This window comes from Hirundo rustica, chromosome Z, assembly GCF_015227805.2.
Source record: "Hirundo rustica isolate bHirRus1 chromosome Z, bHirRus1.pri.v3, whole genome shotgun sequence".
NCBI classification, from domain to species: domain Eukaryota; kingdom Metazoa; phylum Chordata; class Aves; order Passeriformes; family Hirundinidae; genus Hirundo; species Hirundo rustica.
Genome location: NC_053488.1, coordinates 57,081,532 through 57,103,785, shown reverse-complemented (window position 1 = coordinate 57,103,785; position 22,254 = coordinate 57,081,532). Strand labels below are relative to the sequence as shown.

The 22,254-nt window shown below is 41.7% G+C and overlaps 1 long non-coding RNA gene across 1 annotated transcript; it reads right to left on the bottom strand.

Moving 5' to 3' along the window:
- Positions 1-4,162: 4,162 nt before the first annotated feature.
- On the bottom strand, positions 4,163-12,586 carry LOC131378774 (uncharacterized). Its single transcript, XR_009208637.1, has 2 exons — positions 12,099-12,586; positions 4,163-7,340 (listed from the first exon to the last, which is right to left on the bottom strand). It is a non-coding gene; the product is annotated as an uncharacterized LOC131378774 (long non-coding RNA).
- Between the last annotated feature and the right edge of the window lie 9,668 nt (positions 12,587-22,254).

Below are 22,254 nucleotides of genomic sequence, written 5' to 3'. Positions count from 1 at the left end.
ATGCTTGGCTTGCAGCCAGCTTGCAGTGACCAGTGTACACATGCCACGTGAGTCGTGCATCTGCCTGACTGTCAGACAGGTGTGGGTTGCCTTTCTGGTGGTTGTGGCTGTCCGCTGGCACTGGCTGTTTGAGTCAGATCTGAGATGGCAGGAGAACATCCCAGGATTTTTCTTGTGTGATCCTGAGGTAGGGCATAGCATTGTTTAGCTACTCCATGGCCTGCATCCGAATACTAGGAAAATGCCACTGGGAATGGAGGTCAGCACTAGTATAAGAAAGTGAAACTATAAGAGGAAACCTTCTTTGTCTGAAAGTACCAACTCACTGTAAAGTGAAAGCTGTGCCTGCTTAGATGGTACGCTTACCATGAAGTACATAATCTTGATGTAACTCAAAGCAGAAAAGTTCTTGTCACCGAGACACACAAAGCAATCACACGCAGACAAGAGATTTTCGCAGAGGTTCTTCCGATCCAGCTCCTAGCTGAGAGAGCCGAGAGAGAAGAGAGCCCCTTTGTTTATTTTTTTACTTTTTATACATTTCTGGGTCTAGCAGAAGATTGGCTTTTTGGGGTTTCCACCCCTCAGCCTCAGTGGCCAGACCAATTGTCAGTTACAATTGTTTTCAGGTTAGAAATATGCAAACAGAGGACAGAGAATGAGAAACAAAGGATTTGTTTATGTTACATCTGTGGGAAAGGTAGAAAACTGCTCTTAATATTGTACAAAAACTAAAAAGATCTGATTCCATTTAAGAAAATCAAAAGGCTCAGAAAAACCAGGGTAACAAGTTCTAAGTAATTTTCTGTGTTCAGTTGGCTTGTGTTGGTGTCACTGAAATAAATGGAGTTGCACAAGTAAGATGTACATATTCATTGAGACTGTTCTAGACTACTTTTTGAGAATTTGTTTTCTTATTTGTTATGATCCCCAAACTAGAATAATTCTGACCATGACACTAGAATTTAGCTTCTCTTTAGAAAATAATGCTGTATAGGTACTCAGCAGTCTGGGTGTAGACTTTTTGCATGAAAGCTCCACTTATAAGCTGGAAGTCCTTTAACATTACAAAAATATCTCAGAAAAAAAAAATTACCAATCCTAGACTAATTATAAATTGTGTTGGCTTCCCAGTTCTGTTCCAAGTTACAGCCTTGGAAGAGTTACAAGATTTGTATATTATGATAAAATGCTACAGACCAGAGTTAGAGCCACGTCAGGGTATGGAGGTTGAGCTGCCAGGCTGGCTGAGCACCTCTGCTGTACACAGAGATGCTGCTCGGTCAGCAGACTGCCAATTTCCTGAACACTAATTCAGAAAGTCTGTAAGCAATTGGCTGGAAAATGCAGGATATTTATCTCATTGTTTCCTTATTTCTTCACAAGTGTCACAATTCTTTTTCTTCATCAGTGGTGGTGGGCTGACCCTGGCTAGACGCCAGGCCAAAGCAGCTCTCTCACTCCCCTCTGCAGGTGGACAGGGGAGAGGTAATATAACAAAGAATTCATAAGCTGAGATAAGAACTTGGACAGATCAATCACCAAATACCATCATGGGCAAACAGCTAGATTTAGATATATTAATTGAATTTATTACTAACAAAATCAGAGTAAGATAATGAGAAGTAAAACAGACCTTAAAAACACCCTCCCCTCCATCCCCTCTCCTTCTCAGCTCTACAGGCTACGGCAGCAGCGCAGGATGACAGGGAAAGGGGGTCATGGTCAGTTCATCACACGTTGTTTCTCTCGCTGCTCACGGCAAGGAATCCTTCCCGTGGCATCCCTCTCACAGGAGACAGTTCTCCACAACTTCTCCGATGTGAGTCTGTCCTACAGGCAACAGTCCCCCTCAAACTGCTGCAGCGTGGGTCACTCTTCCATGGACAGGCTGCTCCAGTGCGGGCTTCTCTCTCCACAGGTCTCTCAGGGGATCACAGCCTCCCTCCAGGCATCCCCCTGCTCTGATGTGGGGCTCCTCTGGTGCCTGGAGCATCTCGTCTCCCTCATTCCCCACTGACCTTGGTGTCTGCAGGGTTGTTCCCATCACATATTCTCACCCCACTCTTCTCTGGCCACTATTACAACTGTGCAATGACTTTTTTTTCTAATTTGTAGTTTTTAATCAGCCCAGCCTTGGCCAGCAGCATGCTGGCCTTTGGAGCTGATTGGCATAGGCTCTGCTGGACATGGAGGAAGCTTCTGGAAGCTTCTCACAGAAGCCATCTCGGTAGCCTCCTGCTACAAAATCTTGGCCATGTAAATCCAATACAATTAGTTAAGTGAAGGAAATACTCATTTAAGGGCATGAAAATAAAACCAGACAGCCACTCTGGGTACTGATAGAGACAATGCTGAGATTATACTGACAATGGGGAGCAAACTCCTTTCTTCTCTTCACAGCTTCCTAATCTTCTTTTCATTGTGAGCTTTCTTTGTAATGAAATCCAAAATTTAATAAAGAGCAGCTATATTTACTTAGTTGGACTATGTGAGATCAAATTACTTTTTATTTATTGCTGCTATTTATTCTCTCTACAAAGGCCACAATTTCAATACTCTCCCCAGCTGCATGAAAGAAGACTCTGTGTGTGCATGTGTGTGTTCAAACTGTCTTTTCTCTGTGTGTGGTGAGTGGATGCCAAGTACATTGTCCTCATTACCAAAATACAGATGAATAAAAATAATGCAGTATGTGATAATCTGTTTTTTATGTGCATGAGGTGTGCAGGCAGACCTGTTTGGTGCAGCTTAGCAGCCCAAGCTTTAAAGATTTACTCCGCAGTGTCTTGACACAAAGCTTTCCGTAAACTAGATTGCAGGCTGATGCCTTGTTATTTATTGGTGCAAAGTATAAAGACATCATGTATCTTTATTGTGTAACTCCCTGGGTAATAGGAAGCAGGTGTAACAGCTATGATCTTGCAGTAATGAGTATCTCCATTAAAGGAATGGAGAGAAATACAGCAATTAGAAACTTGCAATATCTGGTTAATAATCAACCTTAGCCTCGTTTCTGAAAGTGGTTGTTCATTTTTTAAAATCTGAACACATTTTCGAAGTTCAGGGCTCTTTACTGTCCCTGAGACAACATGAGAAAATAAAACCCTGGGCAATTTTTTGTCCTCCAAGGCTACTCTCTCTGTTTCCTCAGGAACATACAAGAAATGTCATAAATATAAACAATTAAAGGGGGAGCCTAACCTATCATATCAGTACTATTTAACTCATGCTAATGTCTGGACATATTTTGCAGCTGTCAGTGCTGTTCTTCTGTGACCCTTACCAGTACTCACAGTCCCACAGGGAACTTTATTTTAAAACAAAAGCAGTACTTAAGACTTGGAAATGTGACAAGTCTCTGAAGAACCATAAAATTTCCAGGCAGTTTTGCACAAGTGTCTATTGAAAGGCAGCAGAGCATCCCTCCTGCTTCCATGCAAAATTCATTTAAAAATTTCTGCCCATACCTCTTCCCTGCTTTTAAAATAGAACACGATGTGGTTTTCTCCTCTTGAGTAAAATTTATGTTAAGAAGGTGTGCAGATCAATTTTGTGCATTTGATGACTTGGAAAATATTTATACTTACATTCAGAACATGTTAGAGTCCACTGTGGGGCATATATCATGCATATTTTAGTATACATGAAAGGAACAAAATAGGAATGTATTTGGCACATGCCTAGATGTCATTTACTGTGGTTGAGCAAAGTAAACATAAAAGGTGCCAAGACTACATTTCTGACAAGCATGTTGTTAGAAAATATGCAGCCATTGTGTGTTAATATCAAAGTTCAGAAGAAATCAAGCCTATTCTGTAGGCTAGCATTCCTCTTAAACAAAGTGAACAGGAAGATGTTTGAATCTCATGATGATTTCCCTATCAATATCTAAGTGGAACAGTTACAGTGTGTAATAAGTACCTTTCTTGCTCTTAAGTATGTGTACAATATATTTTATTTTATGTATATTTTGACATAGCAGTTGATAAATTTACAGTAATATTTTATGATATTTTGAGCATTCCAACACTTTCTGCCCAGGTCCTTGAATTTCTTTTCTGAAGAATTTTGAAATTTTGGATTGTTGGCCACTCAAAAGAATTTTAAAAAGTGAAAATTCTTCATAAAACTGCCACTGCTCAGTACTAGTGATGACTGCTTTATTTACAGAGTTCTGGTGGCAAAAAAAAAAAACCCCTCAGATAAGACACTTCAGAGGAAGTGGAAGAAACTGATTTGAGACAACTACAAACTAGAAAATAAAGCTCAGTTTGAGCATGGTGTTAATAATGCCAGGGTTGTGGGTTTGATCCCCGTACAGACCATTCACTGAAGAGTTAGTCATGATGATCCTTGTGGGTCCCTTCCAACTCAGAATATTCTGTGATTCTGTAATATAGTATTGTTGAGACTCAATAAAAAAACTGTCTTACTTTCATACGTACAGTGAATTTGTTGTTAGAGTGAGTCATTGAAAACCGATATAAGCACGGACAAAGACCCTCTAACTAATTAAAGTTAGAAAGTGGTATGTTTATCCACCAGTGGGTGGCACGGGAGTCATCTCCGAAAGGCGTGGCCGCTCCGAACAAGGCTCTTTGCCCTCTATTTATTTTCCAAGATCTTACATACAGTACATATGCATAACCCCAGCACCTCCCATCCCCGCTCTGTATTAAAATGAAGCTATCAGTCCTTCACGCATGTGCAGTTCTTCTCTTGAATTGGGTCGGTGGTCTTGAATTGGGTCAGTGGTCTCAAAGGATGAAGTCAGGAGAGTCTTCATCAGGTCTCAGTGACCCTCTGGCACTGTCCAAGGTCCCCTGCTTTGTGATTGATTGATACCAAGTCCAGGTGCTGGCCATTGTTCTTAGTGGTTTCAATCTGTTCTTATGATGGTTCACTTACTCCACTTTTTCCATAAACAAGCTCATAATATAACAGTTAGCTCTAGCTTAGGCATCTAATAATCATTAACCTACCATTTACTAATCAAACTTACATCTTGATCAATATAAATTGCTTCTAACCCTTAGCTAAAATCTTAACTCTTTAAAGTCATGTTTCAAGAGGATAGCTTAAGACTGAAAAAACAAAACTGGCTTTCCTATTCTTCTATTTTCCTGATTCTGTGAAACCATAGTATGTGCAGTTAAGCTATTGAAATAAGGTTTGAGTGATCACCTTCAATCGCCAGCTCTACATTCATGTGCTGGCTTGAAGGCAAAACCAGCGAGAAACTCCAAGTCAGAAAAAAACAATAGGAGAGGAAAAAAAAGGTAAAATAAAATAAAATAAAATAAAATAAAATAAAATAAAATAAAATAAAACAAAACAAAACACATGCAATAGTACAAAAGATCACTGACAGAGTCAGAATACAACCTGACACCATGGTGGTAGCAGTCCAGATGAAGTGGTCTTGTTGAAGCAGTGTTCCCGCAGAAAGGTCTGGTAGCTCTTGTCCTCTGGGAATCCAGTGGGTAAGGCTGCCTGTGCTGTCCCAAATCCCAGATTATATCCAGGTGGGAATGCTTGGCTCCTTCCCTTGGGTGGAGCATCTCACAATGGGCTGATATCATTTTATCAGTCTTGCAGTGGGTCCTTGATTGCCCATTAAACAGAGATAGATCCTGGAGGGAGTTATCTATGAGTCATGCAGCAGGGCATTGATGGGCCATTAACCGAAGATAGTCTGGAGGGAGGGGGCAAGGGAAACACTGCCCAACCTAGCTTCAACAGCTCATGTAGATGGTGATAGAATACATACTTTGGGCACATCTTACATTGTAACCTAGGACAATTCAGTAATAACAAAATGTGGGGCATGACTCAGGCTCAGACTGTTGACTAGCACTGGTGGGTGTACTGTGACCTGACACAGTGCCAGTGCCAGGTCAGAGGATCATCAGTCCTGATTATGAGCCTACCTCCAAGGCCACCATGTAATTTAGCAGGTAACTGCATGAAAAAAAAAATTACTTATGGGTAAAAAAAGACCCTGGTGTAGACTTCTAAGTGATTTAGGAATGCAGAAAAGAATTGTAGTTTTGAATATGGACCATTTCGATCCATATTATTTTAACCTGTGCTGATGGCAAGGAACAGCATTATTCTGGATCTCCAGAGCCCACCAGGGGATTGGGAAGAAAGAATTAAGTCACAGAATGGAATGAGGGTCTGCAACATTGTGTGAGGTTAGTTGGCACTTGGACACCTGCACCATCACTTCAAAACAGAGAAGCCATTGTCACCCCACACTAATCTCCACAACATCTCATGAGATCAGGTGTCGCAGTGTCCCTCGCGCTCGGCAGGCGCTGGCCACAGGCTAGCTCAGCCTCTCATTGTGGTTTACGCGAGTAAGGTTGGGGTTGCAGGCTGGGCAAGCAACCTCCTCCCCGTGGGGCCTTGGTTCCCCACGCCGACGACAGGCCCCGATGGAGGCATGACTGTGGCGATGGATAAAGGATTGACTCTCTTGTGCAGGGTTAAAGATGGTTTATCGGAGGGGAGACCAGCAGGCAGCTCCGCCTCTGACAACTGCTGCCCAGAGAGAGCCCCAAACAGGGCTGTGCACGAGCTTTTAACCGGGGGAGGATCCAGGGGTGGTGACAACGCGTCAGCCAATCAGGGGATATGGGGGTGTAACAACGGGTGTTAGCTCCTGAACATCGAACCAATAACAAGAGGGGGGAGGGGATTTCCTGGGCACCAGCCTATCACTCAACGCCCTCCCTGGATCTTTCCAGAAGCCAGGGAAGGGCCCTGAAGTGACAGACAGGGCACCCAAGAGGAGAGAGAGGGGATTGACAGGGACAGGTTGGGGAGTGGAAAGATTGACAGATAACCGGGGATTATATAACAAACATGTGGGGATGGAACCATTATAGAAACTGGGGGATACATTGGAACAAGCCAATACAAAACTCAGTATAAAAAACCTAGAACAAATAAAATAAAACATGCACCGCCACAATCAGGAGTCTAATCATAGCTGCCTAATGACTGAAATACTCATGAGGGTCAGCTGGGCAGTCCCATTGAAGGGGACACTGCAACATGGCTTGGGTCCTATCTGCCTGGGTGCAAAGTTGCAGGTCACCCCACCATCAACAGCTTTCTTGTTGGCCAACTGCGACAAGATGCTACCAGAGAGGTAGTGTTGTATCTTTTGAGACAAAAAGACAGCAGAGATAAGTGTGCTATAATAATTTGTTTTCGCCTGTGCAATGTCATTCGCTCATGTTCAGAGTCTGTTAATACTCAGAAAACGTGCATGTTTGAGCAGTCTTTCCTTTCTCAGCAGATCCAAGGTTCCTCTGTTGCAAAATAACCTGGCAATGACAGGGTGTTTAAATGGGCAAACAGCAGGCAAGAAAGTAAGCAAAGCAATGGGTGTCACTAAGAAGGTTTCCCTTCAGTCAAGCTGCCACCTTTTCAGGTTTTGATATAAATTTTACACTTAGTCTCCTGTAGGCCCAAATGTTCCTATGTTATCTCTTCTGTTATTCTTGAAACAAATACATGTAACAAAATAGTCCACAACTGATCTGGATGTTAGGGATTTAAAATTATGATCTTGTCATTAAATTGATCTGGATGAAGGTGAAAATACTTGCATAAGGAAACTTTACTGCAAAAAGGACAAAACTTCTCATTAAATTGCTAGCTGAGTTCCGTGTTATTTCCTTTTCTACAAGAATTAGAGGTTTTTCCTCCCTCTTCTACTGTTCTTCTGTAGAAAGCTGTCCTTCTGCATTTTACAGTCCTGGATGCGGGTTATCCATAAGTGGAGTGAAAGGCTAAGTCTTTAAACACAGCTCTGCTTGACAAATGTTGAAGGCAAATTGAGGCTGATAATTCATTAATAATTTATTTCTCCCTCAACAGATATTTCTAACACAAACTGTGGAAACACTGGAGAATATATATCAACCTAGAGAATGAGTTGTCCCATTAAGGTTAGTGGGATTATTTGCATGGATAAAGTATACTCATGATACTATAGGCTGTCCTCTATGGCACGGGCTTTGCAGCTCTGCAGTCTAAACAGGTACTAGTCAGAATGAAGAAAAAGACAGTATCTCCCCATACTACTACAGCTTTTGGTTTGAAAATTGAACAGAGGGGTTTTGGATTTTTTTTTAAATTTTGTTTTTCCTGACTGTGACTGGGCCTTATGCTTCTGAAAAAGCAGGCCAGAAAACATGCTTTTTCAACATTTTTTCTGCAGTGAAAATATTTGAAAGACTTGAAACATAATCTGTTCAGTAATTTCTTTGCCATCTTCTGTTATTTGTTAGATGAACAATTTTTCTATGTACATAGATGCAGTAAAAGTGACTGAACAAGCCTGTAGCCTGATCATGTGTGTAGGTGATCTGAGAGCTGGGCACCTGAAGGCACTGGTCACCTGTTTCCTGGGATGCAGCTTTGGTGCCGGAGCACTTGTGCTTCTCACCATGACTTGCCTCAGCCAAGTGCAAGTCATCAGCAGAAGGAGGGAAAATTCTTTTTCTGAAATCTGATTCTGGCAACTCTCAGAATTCAGGAAGTGTCCCCCCTGGTAATGGTATCTTTGATTCTTCAGCCCCTTGCTTTGCAGGTATAAATTTGAGGGTCTCAAAACTTCTAGACTGCTAATTCATCTGTAGATGACAAAATTTTTAATAATCTGACTCTTTTTGACATCTAAAATGCTGTCAGGAAGAGGAATGTTGGCTGATGCTGGCACCCTGTGAAGATCCTTGGGGCTGCTACCTTCATTCAGTGCAGAATTCCTCTAAACAAAATGTTCTAGTTGTTTTGAAACAATATTGTAAAGTGTGGCTCTTTTCCCTGAAGCAGATAATATGAAACCATCGTATTAACCCATTTCTGTGGTTCCACAAACTGTTGGTGGAAGTTAAGTGAAAAACATTTTTAAAATTGTGAGTGCAATGATCTGTATCCAGTTGTAGTTCCTGATTAAATAGCTGTGCCAGGAAAGGAGTTGTGTCTGGCCTATCACCACGGTATGACTGGGGGGACCAGTGGCATGCTGCATGTAGGGCTTAGGTTTAATTTAGTAACTGCAGAAGAGGATGACACAACCATACAGTGAGCAAGAGTGAATGCAGTTATATGACATCCCTTGACCTTTATGGAAAAAACACCACAAAATACAACTGGAGGAGCAATTGTGGGCTCAGAGAGCTGTCAAAGCCATCTATTCTGCAAATCTTGCACAGAAAGCACTGAGGAGAAAATCAGAGTTCTTCTGATGTAATGCTGGGCTAAAAGTAGCTAAATCGTAGACACGCTTTTTTAGTTTGTGCTCTAGTTTCTTAGGATGATGAAGCTACTGTAACACAGGGGTGTAGCCTTCCCCACGAGACTAGACGCTGCCGAAGGTAAAGGAAGAGCCTTGACTCTCTGATTTCGGTGGGATAGTTCTGCTTTTATTCTTATGTCCTGCTCAGCCTTGAGACCCTATCCGATGGAGAGCCGGTGCCATAGAGTGCTGGCCTCTCTCCTGCTGTAGCTTTTTCCCCCAGGGGGCGGGGCCCATAGGCGAGACCCAGAGGCACCACCCGATCAGTGATAAAACAGGATTAGGTTACATCTCAGTCAGGGGGATGGGCACTGCTGGGCAGGGACAGATAGAAAAGAACATTACAAATATAAACCCAATTAATGCATTACAAGATTTCCCCTTTTCTTATTAAATTAAGAAGGAGGAAGGCTCGGTTCGTGGGAGATGCTCAGAGTTCGGACCTTGAGTACCTTTAAAGTTACAGAAGAAAAATGACCTTTAGTGAAAACTGTTTAGAAAGACACTGTCAAGGAATAATGATAATTAGAAGGAGAAGGTTCAGCGCTTTCTCCTCCTCCAGGCAGCACTGGCCACTTGTGGGTCTTCTGCAGGGGGTTTTGCAGTTTTGGGGATGAAGGGTTTCACCCACTCAGCTGGCACCCACTTGAGATCTGGGGAAGTGGACACATAGGCGTACCCACGACCCCAGGTGACCTGATCATGAGGACTTTTTGTTTCTCTGGTCGCTGGATCCTTTACTATCATATCCAGTGACTTTTGCAGAAAGGCAGAACCGGTTAAAGCAGGATTATTTAGTTTAACATTTACATTTTCTACTTTCTTTGAAAAATTCCCTTTAGCCCTTTGAGACCTCCCACCCCCATTGTCCCGGAAGTCCAGAAATGGCTTCTTTAAAGGTAATTGAGATGCCCAATGTCCAGCCTGATCACACAGGAGGCACTTTGTTCCTTTCTTGGGTGGTGGCCGTGGCACATGAAGCACAGGAAGCACGGTGTTTAAAGCAGCTTTTTGTGGTGGCTTGACTCTGGAATTGTGGTTTTGATGAGCTTTTATGAAGGAATCTTCCTGGCACACACCTGGAGCATATCATGTAAAGTTGAAGCTGGTTCTATAGAGAGGCGGAGGATAGCTGCCTTGCACTGTTCGTTTGCATCAGCCAGAGCCATCTCCTCCAGGACCTGTTCCTGGGTTCCCTCATTCTTAACCTGTAACTCGATAGCTCATGTTATACATTCCACAAATATTACTAAAGGTTCTGATGGAAGCTGCTTTGTTTTACTGTAAGGTTGGAAAGACTTATCGGGCTGGGTTGCTAATTGAATGGCAGAAAAGTCGGGATCGCTCCCTGCTTACGGTTTCCCGGCTCTCCACCCCACACCACGGCAGACCCCGGGTGCCCCTGCGTGGCCCGTGAAGCCTGGCCTGGCAGCGCCGCGCGGTCGGAGCGTGCTGAGGACAGTCTGCCCCGACTGACAGCGGCACCAGGGGCTGGTGGGCCCGGCCCCCGCACCCCTGCACGAAATGCCGCACTGCGGGGACGCCACCGCCCGCCCCCCCGCCCCGCCCCGCCCTGCCTGCCCCGCCCCGCCCCGGGGCGCGGGAACCAGGACTGTGCGCGGGGAAACCGTGGGAACCAGGGGCAGGGAGGCTTGAGTCACACGGGGAGGAGTCGCAGGGCAGAGGTTTGAGGGTAGGGGACAGAGTCAGAGGAGAGGGTGGTGCCAGGGGCGGCACCGAAGGAACAAAGGGCTCCTCATGTGTTGTGGTACATTAACTGGGTTTATATTTGTAATGTTCTTTTCTATCTGTCCCTGTCCATCTGTGCCCACCCCCCTCACTGAGATGTAACCTAATCTTGTTTCCTCCGACTAAACACCAGTTGGATGGTGCCTCTGGGTCTCGCCTATGGGCCCTGCCCCTGGGGGAAAAAGCCACAAGTTGGGGAGGGGCCAGCACTCTCTGGCACCAACTTTCCATCGGATAGGGTCTCAAGGCTGAGCAGGACATAGGAATAAAAGCAGAACTATCTACCAAGCCAGAGAGTCAAGACTCCCCCTTTACCTTCGGCGGTGTCTAGTCTTGTGGGCAAGGCTACACTCATGGGTCTGAAGCACATGGCTTCGGCCATTTTGGACAAAGGAATCCCCTCCAGCTTGTGACCCCCCCAGCTGGGGACTCCCGAGATGGGAGGTTTGAGCACTCGGACTGCCTGCAAAGGTATGAGCTGGGGAAAATTCACAAAGAACTGGCCTTTTTTCCTTTTTATTTTGCTTTTGCAATGCAAACTAATTTTTAAGCTATAAAAGGCAAAATTTGCATCTTCTTTGTTGTTAGAGGAGCCAGATTCAACTATTTTTTTTTATTATAGCCTCCCAGAATTCTGGGGAGCTTATTCGCTCAGATGCTAAATGTGTAAACTGAGAAAATAACCAGAGGGTTAATTTTTTCAGCTGTTGCTTTGAATAATGGGTCTTGTCATTATTCAAGGTATATAAAATGTAATAATAGACTCTTTTGTGGGGAACAGATAATCTTGCACAAATTTTTGGCTCTGATTTTGAATTTCTGTGTTCTCCCTATTGTGACCGAGAAACTGAAAAGAAAAAAAACTTGCTGGAGAGAAAAAAAAGCCAAAAGGGGTTCCCCACCCCCCCCCCCCCCCCCCCCCCCCCCCCAAGGCTGCCGAAATAAGCGTGCTTTCTCTAAAGCACTTTGAAGGTTCACTCTGAAAGCAAAACCTTCCCTGACAGGGAAAAAAACCGAAAGTGATGCTCACCAAAATTCCAGCATTTCTTTCCTTTCTTTCCCAACCACTCCTTTTAGCTAGAGACCCCTCTTTGGTGCATGAAGAGCTTTCAGTCTCTGATCCTAGGGTCATTTTTCCACGAGCATGTGGCTGTTCCTAGGCAGCTTGCCGGTCGTAGGCTTTTTTTTGCAGCACTCCGATGGGATTTTTGAGTCCAGGGAAGAAAACTGCAGCTGTGGCCTGTAGAGTCCTGTGTCTGGAGACTCCACAGTGAACGCCAAGCCTGATGGGTCTGTCTCTGTGTGGGTTTCTTCGGCCACGTGCTCTCTGAGTGGTTCTTCCAGCTTTTTGGGGACCTTTTCGTGGCTTCAAGCCCCAGTTCGGGTGCCAGTTGTAGCCTTCCCCACGAGACTAGACGCTGCTGAAGGTAAAGGAAGAGTCTTGACTCTCTGATTTTGGTGGGATAGTTCTGCTTTTATTCTTACGTCCTGCTCAGCCTTGAGACCCTATCCGACGGAGAGCCGATGCCAGAGAGTGCTGGCCCCTCCCCTGCTGTAGTTTATTCCCCAAGGGGCGGGGCCCATAGGCGAGACCCCAGAGGCCTCGGCCAGCCAGTGTTTAGTAGGAGGAAACAGCATTAGGTTACATCTCAATGAGGGGGATGGGCACTGCTGGGCAGGGAAAAGAACATTACAAATATAAACCCAATTAATGCATTACAACACAAGGGAATGGAGTTATTAAAAACTCAACTACATTTATTCACCAAGCAGCAATATTTGAATCACCATTACCCTGAATGACAATATTTTCTACTTAATCCATAACGCTACTGTGTCGGGGGAGGTTTGGGTTGAATATCAGGAAAAGGATTTTCACCCAGAGGGTGACTGGGCACTGGAAAAGGCTCCCTAAGGAAGTGGTGACAGCACCAAGCCTGTCTGAGTTCCAGAAATGTTTGGACAATGTTCTCAGGCACATGGTATGGCTCTTGGGATGTCTTGTGCAGGATAAGGAACTGGAATTCGATGTTCCTGATGGGTGCCTTCCAGCGCAGGATATTCTGTGATTCTTGACAGCAAGTATTTTCAGTCTGTCTGCAAGCAAAGATGAGTAATCAGTATTGCAGATCTGACATGTTCATAACAGTGTAAGTTTCATCCAACACACACAACACACATGCACACAATGTTATGTTAACTTAGCTGATAATTAGTCAAGACAAATTCATCTTGAAGCAGCTAATTGAATTATCCTATACTGTAAATATTAACCTATTATTCCTGTAATATAATCCCTTGGAATCACAATAACTAAGTTGCAGTCTTGTCATGAATGTTAATTTGTGATTGATTACTTTTGCTGTAGTGAAACTCCTATTAGTTGATATTTGAATATATTCAAATGAGATTACATATGAGCAACAGTTCAAACAGAACAATGTCAGTTTAGCATTTCTTCTGGAAAAATTAGGTATTTTTATTTGGAGATAATGACAATTAAACTTACATACTTAATATGTGATGGTTACAGCAAGAAATTTGGATAGGCTCTAAAAATGGCAAAGTTATTATTTTTCTGCTCCCCTTCCAGAGAGTAATGAGCATCAAGGAGGATTTATTTCCTTCCAATAATGTACATAACTATGATAGTAATGGGAAGGCGGCATGACCATAGTGATAGGTGTGTTTTTGTGAAAGTATGGTTTGCAGTGACCTTGCTGTGAACTTCACTCACTAACTATTCTCACTTCAGCTGGCAATTATGTACACCCTTCATCCTCCTCCTGTTAAAATTTTTGTCATGATTTTGACTGTATGAATTATCTTTTCACTCTAACAGTGAAACCCGGTGTTTTGACATATTCTGATCTCAGCAAGAGAAGATCTGCCCCAGGTTGCTGGAAACACATTCATTCAGCTTTTAATTTTAGATGGCTTCTGAGTTCAGTTGTGAAATGGGGCAGACATCACCAAACTGATTTTAAGTGACTTGAGATGCAGCAGTAGTCCATGAATTGGGCTTAGAGCACTACAGGAGTCTTAATTTGATGTGTTCATTACAGCTTGGCTTTATTACTGGGATTTGAATAGTTTATTAATGCAGTGAAATAGTTTTCTCTTTCTTGTCACTTCTATTATTTCCCTCCTTAAAATTTATAATGAAAATATGTTAGAATATAGATAATATCTGTAGATGAGTAAATCTCATTAATGAAATGTGTGAATATCAACTATCCAGAAGCTGATTGGAAAAAGAATCATAAAATAATATGATCCTACTGTTTTAGAGATTGTTTAAAACTTTCCTTGTAGAAGGGTGCTTTATGTTTTGGCTTGGATTTTTTTTCTACATTTATTCAGGGTGGTTTCACTGGTGCCCAGTGCTCCTTTTTTCTGCAGTTTTTGCCAAAATATGTATTTCCAGCAGCAAAGTGTCAAGTTCATAGAATAACATGGGCAGTGAAGGAAAGCAAGACGGAAAAGAGATGCTGAGAAAAATAAATGAGAAATTCCAAAGCAACTTGTCCCACCTTCCTTTCCTTTATTGGTCCTGGACTGTACCAAACCTCTAGTGTGTCAGAAAGGTGGATGTGCATGCTATTTTTCAGGACCATTCACACTTGTCACAGGGGAATGTATTTCTCAGGGATGAAAGGGTTTTTTGTTTGATCATCCCCCTTCCAGCCCTCAGTGGAGAGGTATGGGAGAGCAGGTTGCTTTGTGTTAGTAACTAGGGAGTAACTTCACCTCTTGCATCTGCCTCCAGCTCCAAGATATTTAGCCAACAGAAATAAGTCCTGGGTTCACAGGGTTCAAATAAACAAGTTTCAGCTCATGCACATTGTATTAGTCAGCTATCTTGAGGGAAGTTATTTACAGCTAGCTCTGCCTACCTTTTGACCTCACTAGCTTTCTGTCCTTATTCCCCAAATTCTTGATTAATTTCCAAGGTATGACTAATGCATTTCTCTAAATGCTTTGGGCTTCACACCCCAGCTCTTTTACTTCAATGATTCATTTAGTCATAATCTTGTTTACTAATGTTTCAGTCAACAAGACTTGTTTGCTCCCTGAGGGGAACAAAGGAGTAACACCACCTAAAATTATTCCTAATCAAGTTCCAACTACTACATGATGAGAAAGATGAGAGATTTGTTATTGTTAATATAATCTTGTGGGACATCAAATGTGTTTTGGTAATGGGTATCAAGAAAAGCACCCAGGTACTTAACAGAGAAGGAGATTAAAGAATGGTGACATTAAGGTTTGAAATGAAGGACTGTACCCTTCTTCCAGTGGTTGTAAATCAGTTGAGAAAATAGTTGCAAACATTTTCTGTTGTTTCATTTAAACTTGTGTAGGCTAGCATTTATCCAGATATTTACAAGTGTTACACCTTCATTAAAAGTTCTATATTGTAGGAAAAATAAAGTTAGTTAATCAGTTCTAGCACTGGTTTAAATACTATTGGTTTCTATCTGGTCGTCTGGTGGCAGGCAGTGCAGCAAAGTTACCCCAAGGAAACGCAGTAGAGAAGCTGCAAACACTGGAGAATGACCATCTGTGTGTCTCCCACCTGTGTCCAACAGAAAGGGGAGGCTGGGGTCCGGCAGGGATTAATAGCTGGCAGGAGGTCTTTGGGGAAGTGCAAAGGAGCCCTGGAACTCCCTTTAATCCTTGGAGAAGTTCCTGTGGGCATGGGGTGATGGGTATGACTATGAGCGTGATCTAAGCAGGAATTCAAAATCAGGGACTGAAAAGGTCACTGGGACTTTATGTTCTACTCCCTTGTACTTGGCTGAAGTGAGAATCTTTCTCCATCCAGCATGTGCACGACTATTTATGTTCTTTCTCCCCTGTGTCACTGCAAAAGACATTGAGATCCGGCTGAGTTGTTCCCAGAGACATGATCATTAGCAGGATTATGTGGACGTCCACAATTTTATGATCAAGATATTGTGATATTATGATCACAATATGTGGAAAAGTTAATTAATTTCAATAGAAAAGAATAATGTGTTGAAATCACCTATTCATCTGAAAAAGCAAGTGGGCACAATGGACTAAGAGGACTTTTGTGTAGTTTCTTTTTAATATTTTAGTATAGGGAAGTATAATACTCCATGGAGGACCCTACAGACACAGGAGAGAAAGTGACTTGGTCTGGAACCTCAGCAGGAAGGTGGAATAAGACTCATGCCGTCTTGTGCAACCAGGCTGATGATAACAATACAGGCAGTTTTCTGGGAAGGGTCCTAAGCCTTTGTTGGAATTCCAGGCACATAAGGCTCACTTTTTCTTGTTTTCTCTTGTTGACATCCAAAAATCGAAAAGCATTTATACTTAGAGTGTTTACCATTCCGCTTACTACAGCTGCTGCTTTATCATTTCTTGTTGCAAAATACAAGCAGGTGAATTCTTTTCAATTTTTACATTGCAGTTGACAAGAACTAATCAGCCAAATTTTTAGTTCTTGCTTTGCAGATATCATAGAGCTGATAAGTAAACACTGATAAAATCAAGTGACGTTTCAGCTGCTTTCTCCAAAACATGCTGAAAGCCAGTGTTCACAAATCAGGAACTATAATGAAGTTTCAGCCACATCTAACCTAGTCTGAATCTTAGATGCTGATAGCAATGTTATGTCACCTTTTTGAAAAAAAGTATCTTGCTTGATATTAATTAGGTGACATACTATATTTTAAAGCCTGTCTGATACTTTTGATATCTTCTGATTTAGACTGATAAGAAAGTAGTTGTTTTTGTAGCATTTTCCTTGTCAGGGGAAAGAATTTTAATGCATCTTCATATGTTTCAATTGGCATTTAAAATATGATCTTCTTAAAATACATTTTTCATTAAATTTCACATGTTTAATAGGAAAGTAACTACATATTCTGCCACGTAATGTGCTAAAATAACACTAGTACATGCTTCTTCAGGCCTGTATGGTACTTGATAAAGAAGAAATTGTCCAGGTAGTTCTTTCTCTTCTATTCTCAAGCATTTATTTAAAACAAACAAAACCCCAAAAAACCCTCAAAAAACCAAACCCAAAATAGGATCCTCCTCCTCCAAACAAACCTCCCTCCCAAACTGAAACTCAAACAAAAGAAAAATTGATCAGCCACAGTGGCAAGGATAAGTTGTACCCAGCCTGGACTTAATGTGCTCATCATTTAGAATCCTTATCCGGCACATTTTTCCTCCAATTATCACATATTTGTGCATGGAAAGATGAAGTTTGCCTCATTCAAACAGTTCCTAAATTCCATCAAATTTGAGTATGGACAAGTTAGAATCAAAAAGTGAATAATCTTTTGCTGAACACTTGAGACAAAATTCATCAGTGTATGTGTGAGGACTGGGTGAACCCAGGTAGACAGGGACTTCCTCACTGGATTTCCACACTATCCCTTTGGTATTTTCGAATTACGATTAAACTGTGTGAGCAGCTCAGGGGAGGAAAAAAAAAAAGTTATAAATGACATAATAAGAGGCACTGGGGGAGCACTGTAGTCTGCTCCAGAGTTACTGGCTGCTAGGAGTCCAGCTTGACCTGCTGAGCATGTAGGGCCATTTCAGTCCAGCAGACACGAGCTGCTGAAATGGCAGGAGCAGGGTGCACAAGCAGGAAAAGGACTCATGTTTTTGTTAGGAGCACATTTCCAGGAAGTCGCTCAGGTGGTGAGAAGCACTTGCTGTATTTCTTATGAAGGCTGACAAGGTTTTAGAGGGGTGGTAGGGTGCTGCAGGACCTAAAGGACCCCATGCGGAGAGAAAGCTGGAGAGGGGCTTTTTTACAGGGGCATGTAGTGATCGGACAAGGGTAATGGCTTTAAATTGAAAGAGAGCAGGTTTAGATTAGATATTGGAAAGAAATTCTTTATGGTGAGGGTGATGAGACACTGGCACATGTTGCCCAGAGAAGATGTAGATGCCCTATCCCTGGAAGTGTTCAAGGCCAGGCTGGATTAGCCTTTGAGAAATCTGGACAACCTGGTGCTCCTGACCATGGCAGGAGAGTTGGAGTTACATGGTCTTTAATGTACCTTCCAATTAAAGCCATTCTATGATTCTACTGACTCTGATTTACTGAGCACATGAAAAGGCTGCTCTTCAATGAGCTTTTTTAGAAGAGAATCCCTGTAGAAGAATAACCCCAAGTGAGGGAATGACGAGTTGGGATGTTACTGGCTGTTATTAGCCTGGGCTGTTCACAGCAAGGATGATCCAAGCCATTGCATACAACAAAGTTTTTCTGTTCCAAGTAAATTGAGGGCTCTCCACACCCACTCCTAAACCAAAGCTAGAGTTCTTCAGTTAAGTTACCTCTGACAGGCTGTTTCAACTAAAGAAGTACAGTTAGTAACTGTTTCTTGAATCTTATTTGCAAATCAGTCTATATAAAATTAAAAAGGAAATATTAGGCTATGCCCCTATAGAACTATTGATGTTTCATAGAATTTTTTCTGTTTGGATACCCTACAGTTAAAAGTGAAGTATTAAAGGGTGGAGTCTTGATACCAAGTGCAGATGGTTATGATACTAAGATATTTACTTGACTGACTGATCTTGCTACAAATGTAATTTGTCCTTTATGTATTTCCTCTGAATTTTAGTTGGTTGACTGGTTAAGACTCAGGTGACCATATGATAGTAGAATTTTCAGGAAATAACATGGCATTATATTTCCTAAGCAGTAAATTAAGACCTTTTTCTTACAGCAGTGACAATGATGTGCACAGACAATGGTGTGCTAGGTACCCTCCAAACACACAGAAGAGTCTGTAGTGCAATGGAATAATGTCTACGAGGAAGACCAAGTGAAAGAGGGAAGTAGAACACTGAAGGCTAATTGCTGTTGAGACAAACAAGATTCTCCACTAGTAAAAAACTGAGTTTAACAAAAGTCCCTAAAGACCTTGGTAGTTTGTTTGGTGTTAGGGATTTAAAAACAAAGTTAAAAGAGGAAATAGTGGCCTGTAGAGAAATTAATGTTTTCTGGCTGGAGAAGAGCTATTAACAAAGGTATATAAATGGCTTTGTGAGAAACTGCCAGTCACAGTGAAATAAATGATTAGCAGTGTCATGAGAGACAATGAATGTAGAGAGACACACTTACAAAACTGTGAAAATAGGAAAAAAATGCAACCCCAAACGATCCTGTAATTTCAAGGAAAGACTGGGCAGAGAATAGCAAGACACATTGCACATAAGGTAAATAGCACATAAAATATATCACGTAGAGCCTACATGTTCATTTCTTCTGTGCCATGACACATTTTCATTTTGCAGTCCTATCCCACTAGTACAGTAATAGTGAGAACACTATTCAAGTATGCAGTATATATATGCATACTCTGCAAGTAATGCACCACTAAAATTGCTGCCAAAGTCCCTGTTTTCAAAGGCAAATCATCTTCACATATGGTACACAGACATGAGAAGAGGTGAGTGGTACCCTGGGAGAATCTGGAGAGGTTTTGCAATTAAAAAAGACAGGAAGTTGTGAAGCCAAATAAACAACTCACTAACCACATCACTGTTTCTATTCTAGATGAGTCATCTGCATCTTCCTCACCTTTACAAGTGCTTCTGTGCAGACCTTGTCATAGAGGAAAGATGTTCATGTCAAAAAACCAGAGACAAGGATCTTATTTGTTCCAAAGGCTGTTAAAAGTACTTTCTGGATGTCTTCAGCCTACTTTTTCTTCCTTCCATTTTGCATCCTTTACTATTGCTCTTTGAAAAAAGTCTTGGTTATTTCAAATGAGTAGGAGTCTGGATGGAGTAGGAGCCACTTCAATCTTAGTTGCTTTGATCCTATTTCTTGTGGCCTATATAGCTTTGCAGGAACAATGTTTATTTCTGTCCCATTAGTCCTGGCAATTTATTCTGCACTGTCGTGACTTCCATGGTAAGTGGGTACTGGTCAGTGTACACAGCAGCAGCAGCAGCAACAACAGCAACAACAACAGCACCATTTGGAGCAGCCTGATCTGTCTGAGAAAGTGCTTTGTACAGCCTGAAGGGGCTATCATAGAAGCGCTGTCAGAGTAGTAATCCCTTTCTACATGAAAAGAAATGAAAAAATGTCAGAAAAGCGTATTAAAAAGAGAACAGAAGGTGAGAATTGCATGTACATCACACAGCAAAGCTCAAAGTTTCAAACAAATATAACAGCAAGGTTACATTTGTAACCAGGGAACCAGTGTTTCGGTGATGAAGGACAGTGTGGGCGTAGGAGAGGCTTTTTTCCAGACATAACCAGAATAAAGGCAACAACATAGTAGTCTGCCTTCGTCCTATGGGTCAACACAGTAGCTCAAGATAGAGAAAAGGGGATCTGAGTAAGACTATCCACCATGGGAGAGCAGAAGTGTAGAAGTGGAAATCATATCAATGGGTGAGAAGTGCTGACTGAAAAATACACTGGAAACCCTTTGGTGCCTCGGTGAGAGTGGGAGAGGAAGGAGGGGTGGGGTCCACTGAGGAATCATTGCAGGGACTTCACTGCATCTTGTCATGGTGGGCATACTTCTACTTATTTCAAAAGTGCTGCAGAAAATGATTCCTGGGTTAACCAACTACATCTATAACTAAACTCATAATTTTTTTTTTTTTTTTTAAATCATAGATCCTTCTAGAAGTATTAAGATATTACAAATATCTGCTGAAAGGATTTTTTTTTAATAAAAACAATAAAAATTGTTAGGAGGAGAAGAGAAAATGAGGCGAGGAAAAAAAGGCTAGTTCTAACTAATTGAATGCTATTAGGATTCTTAAAATTATGTGAAAATATTACAGTTTTGTGCACCCCATTTTAGCAAGCTGTATATCTTAATGGCCAACTCTATTGCTTTCTGGACAAGAAAGTGCTACCAAATCAGCTATTTATTCACTCTGGTTATTAAGGTACACATCTTTTAAGCTGTGTAAAGAGCAATAGTGTATCACAATTGCTTTCTAGAGTAAATGAAGTTCATCTGCAATCTCCTCAAGTCAAGAATTTCATGGCCTGTGCAGTTTTTGCCCAAAGAAGACTTGGTAGAGCAGCATTTATTTGTGATGCTATCAAAATTCTTGTAATAAGAATCTCTTTTTAGTTTATTGAACCTTTTTTCTCTAAAGAATTAAGTGTCTGAGGGACCTTAAAAATATAGTGAATTAATGTTCAGGGTTCACAGATTTAAGGATTCCAAATATTTTTTTCTCCCACAAAATAATGAGAAACAATTACTGATAACATTTTCTAGGTAAAGAAAACTAATAACTACTTTCCAATAACTACAAGCTTACCTTCTTGTAATTTTATATTGTTGTATTCTATTATAACGCTCTAACCAAATTTGCTTGACAAATTTGTGACTCTCTGGAGGTGCCTGCTGTATAATGTTCTCTTAATTTCAAGATGCTAATTTAAGCACTTGCCTAGTCTCTCAAGATCTGAAAGAATGTTGGTTTATATTTTTGGGGAGGATCTCTCTTTCTAAAAGTGTTTTCTCTTGGCATTCTTGGTAGGTAGTGTACTTTGGTTGCAGCTGCCGGGGTCTATCATCCCCAAAAGCTCTGGATCATCTAAAAGGGGGTCTGCCCACTTCTGGATATTCTTGTCTTAGATGAAGAGTCAGCTTTGCTGTCATCAGCTAAGAAAGGCTTGTTCTAGTTGAAGGAATCTCGTGAGCTGTGAATCATCCACATAAGGAAAAACCAAGTAGGTCAACTCACACTGACTATCTGGATAAACCAATTTTGAATGGACAGGACAGTGCTCCTGTAATCCATTTTCCTGTGTTGTTTATAGCTGGCAGAGAATGGTAACCACCAGCCATCAACCAGAATACCCATTTGCCAGCTAAACATCTCTCTAGTCCCCTGAATAAATAGCTTGAGATTTTTGTTTTCCCTGACCAATCAGGAAATAGTCAGAAATACCAAACAAAAGTCTTCTGTATTTGAGCCATCTCCGTAAGATATGAATTTTCTGCTGTCTTCCTGACAGTTTATTCATATTTAGTTACATTTGCCTTATCCAGCCAAGCTGAGAATGAAATCTAAAATGCTCAAGTAAGTTGCAATGGATTTAGTTGCCAAAAAAATGCTTAGATAAAATAAATACAGGCTAATAATCTATTTCCTTGAAATCTAAAAAGGATGATGGAAAGAGAAAAGTAACAAAC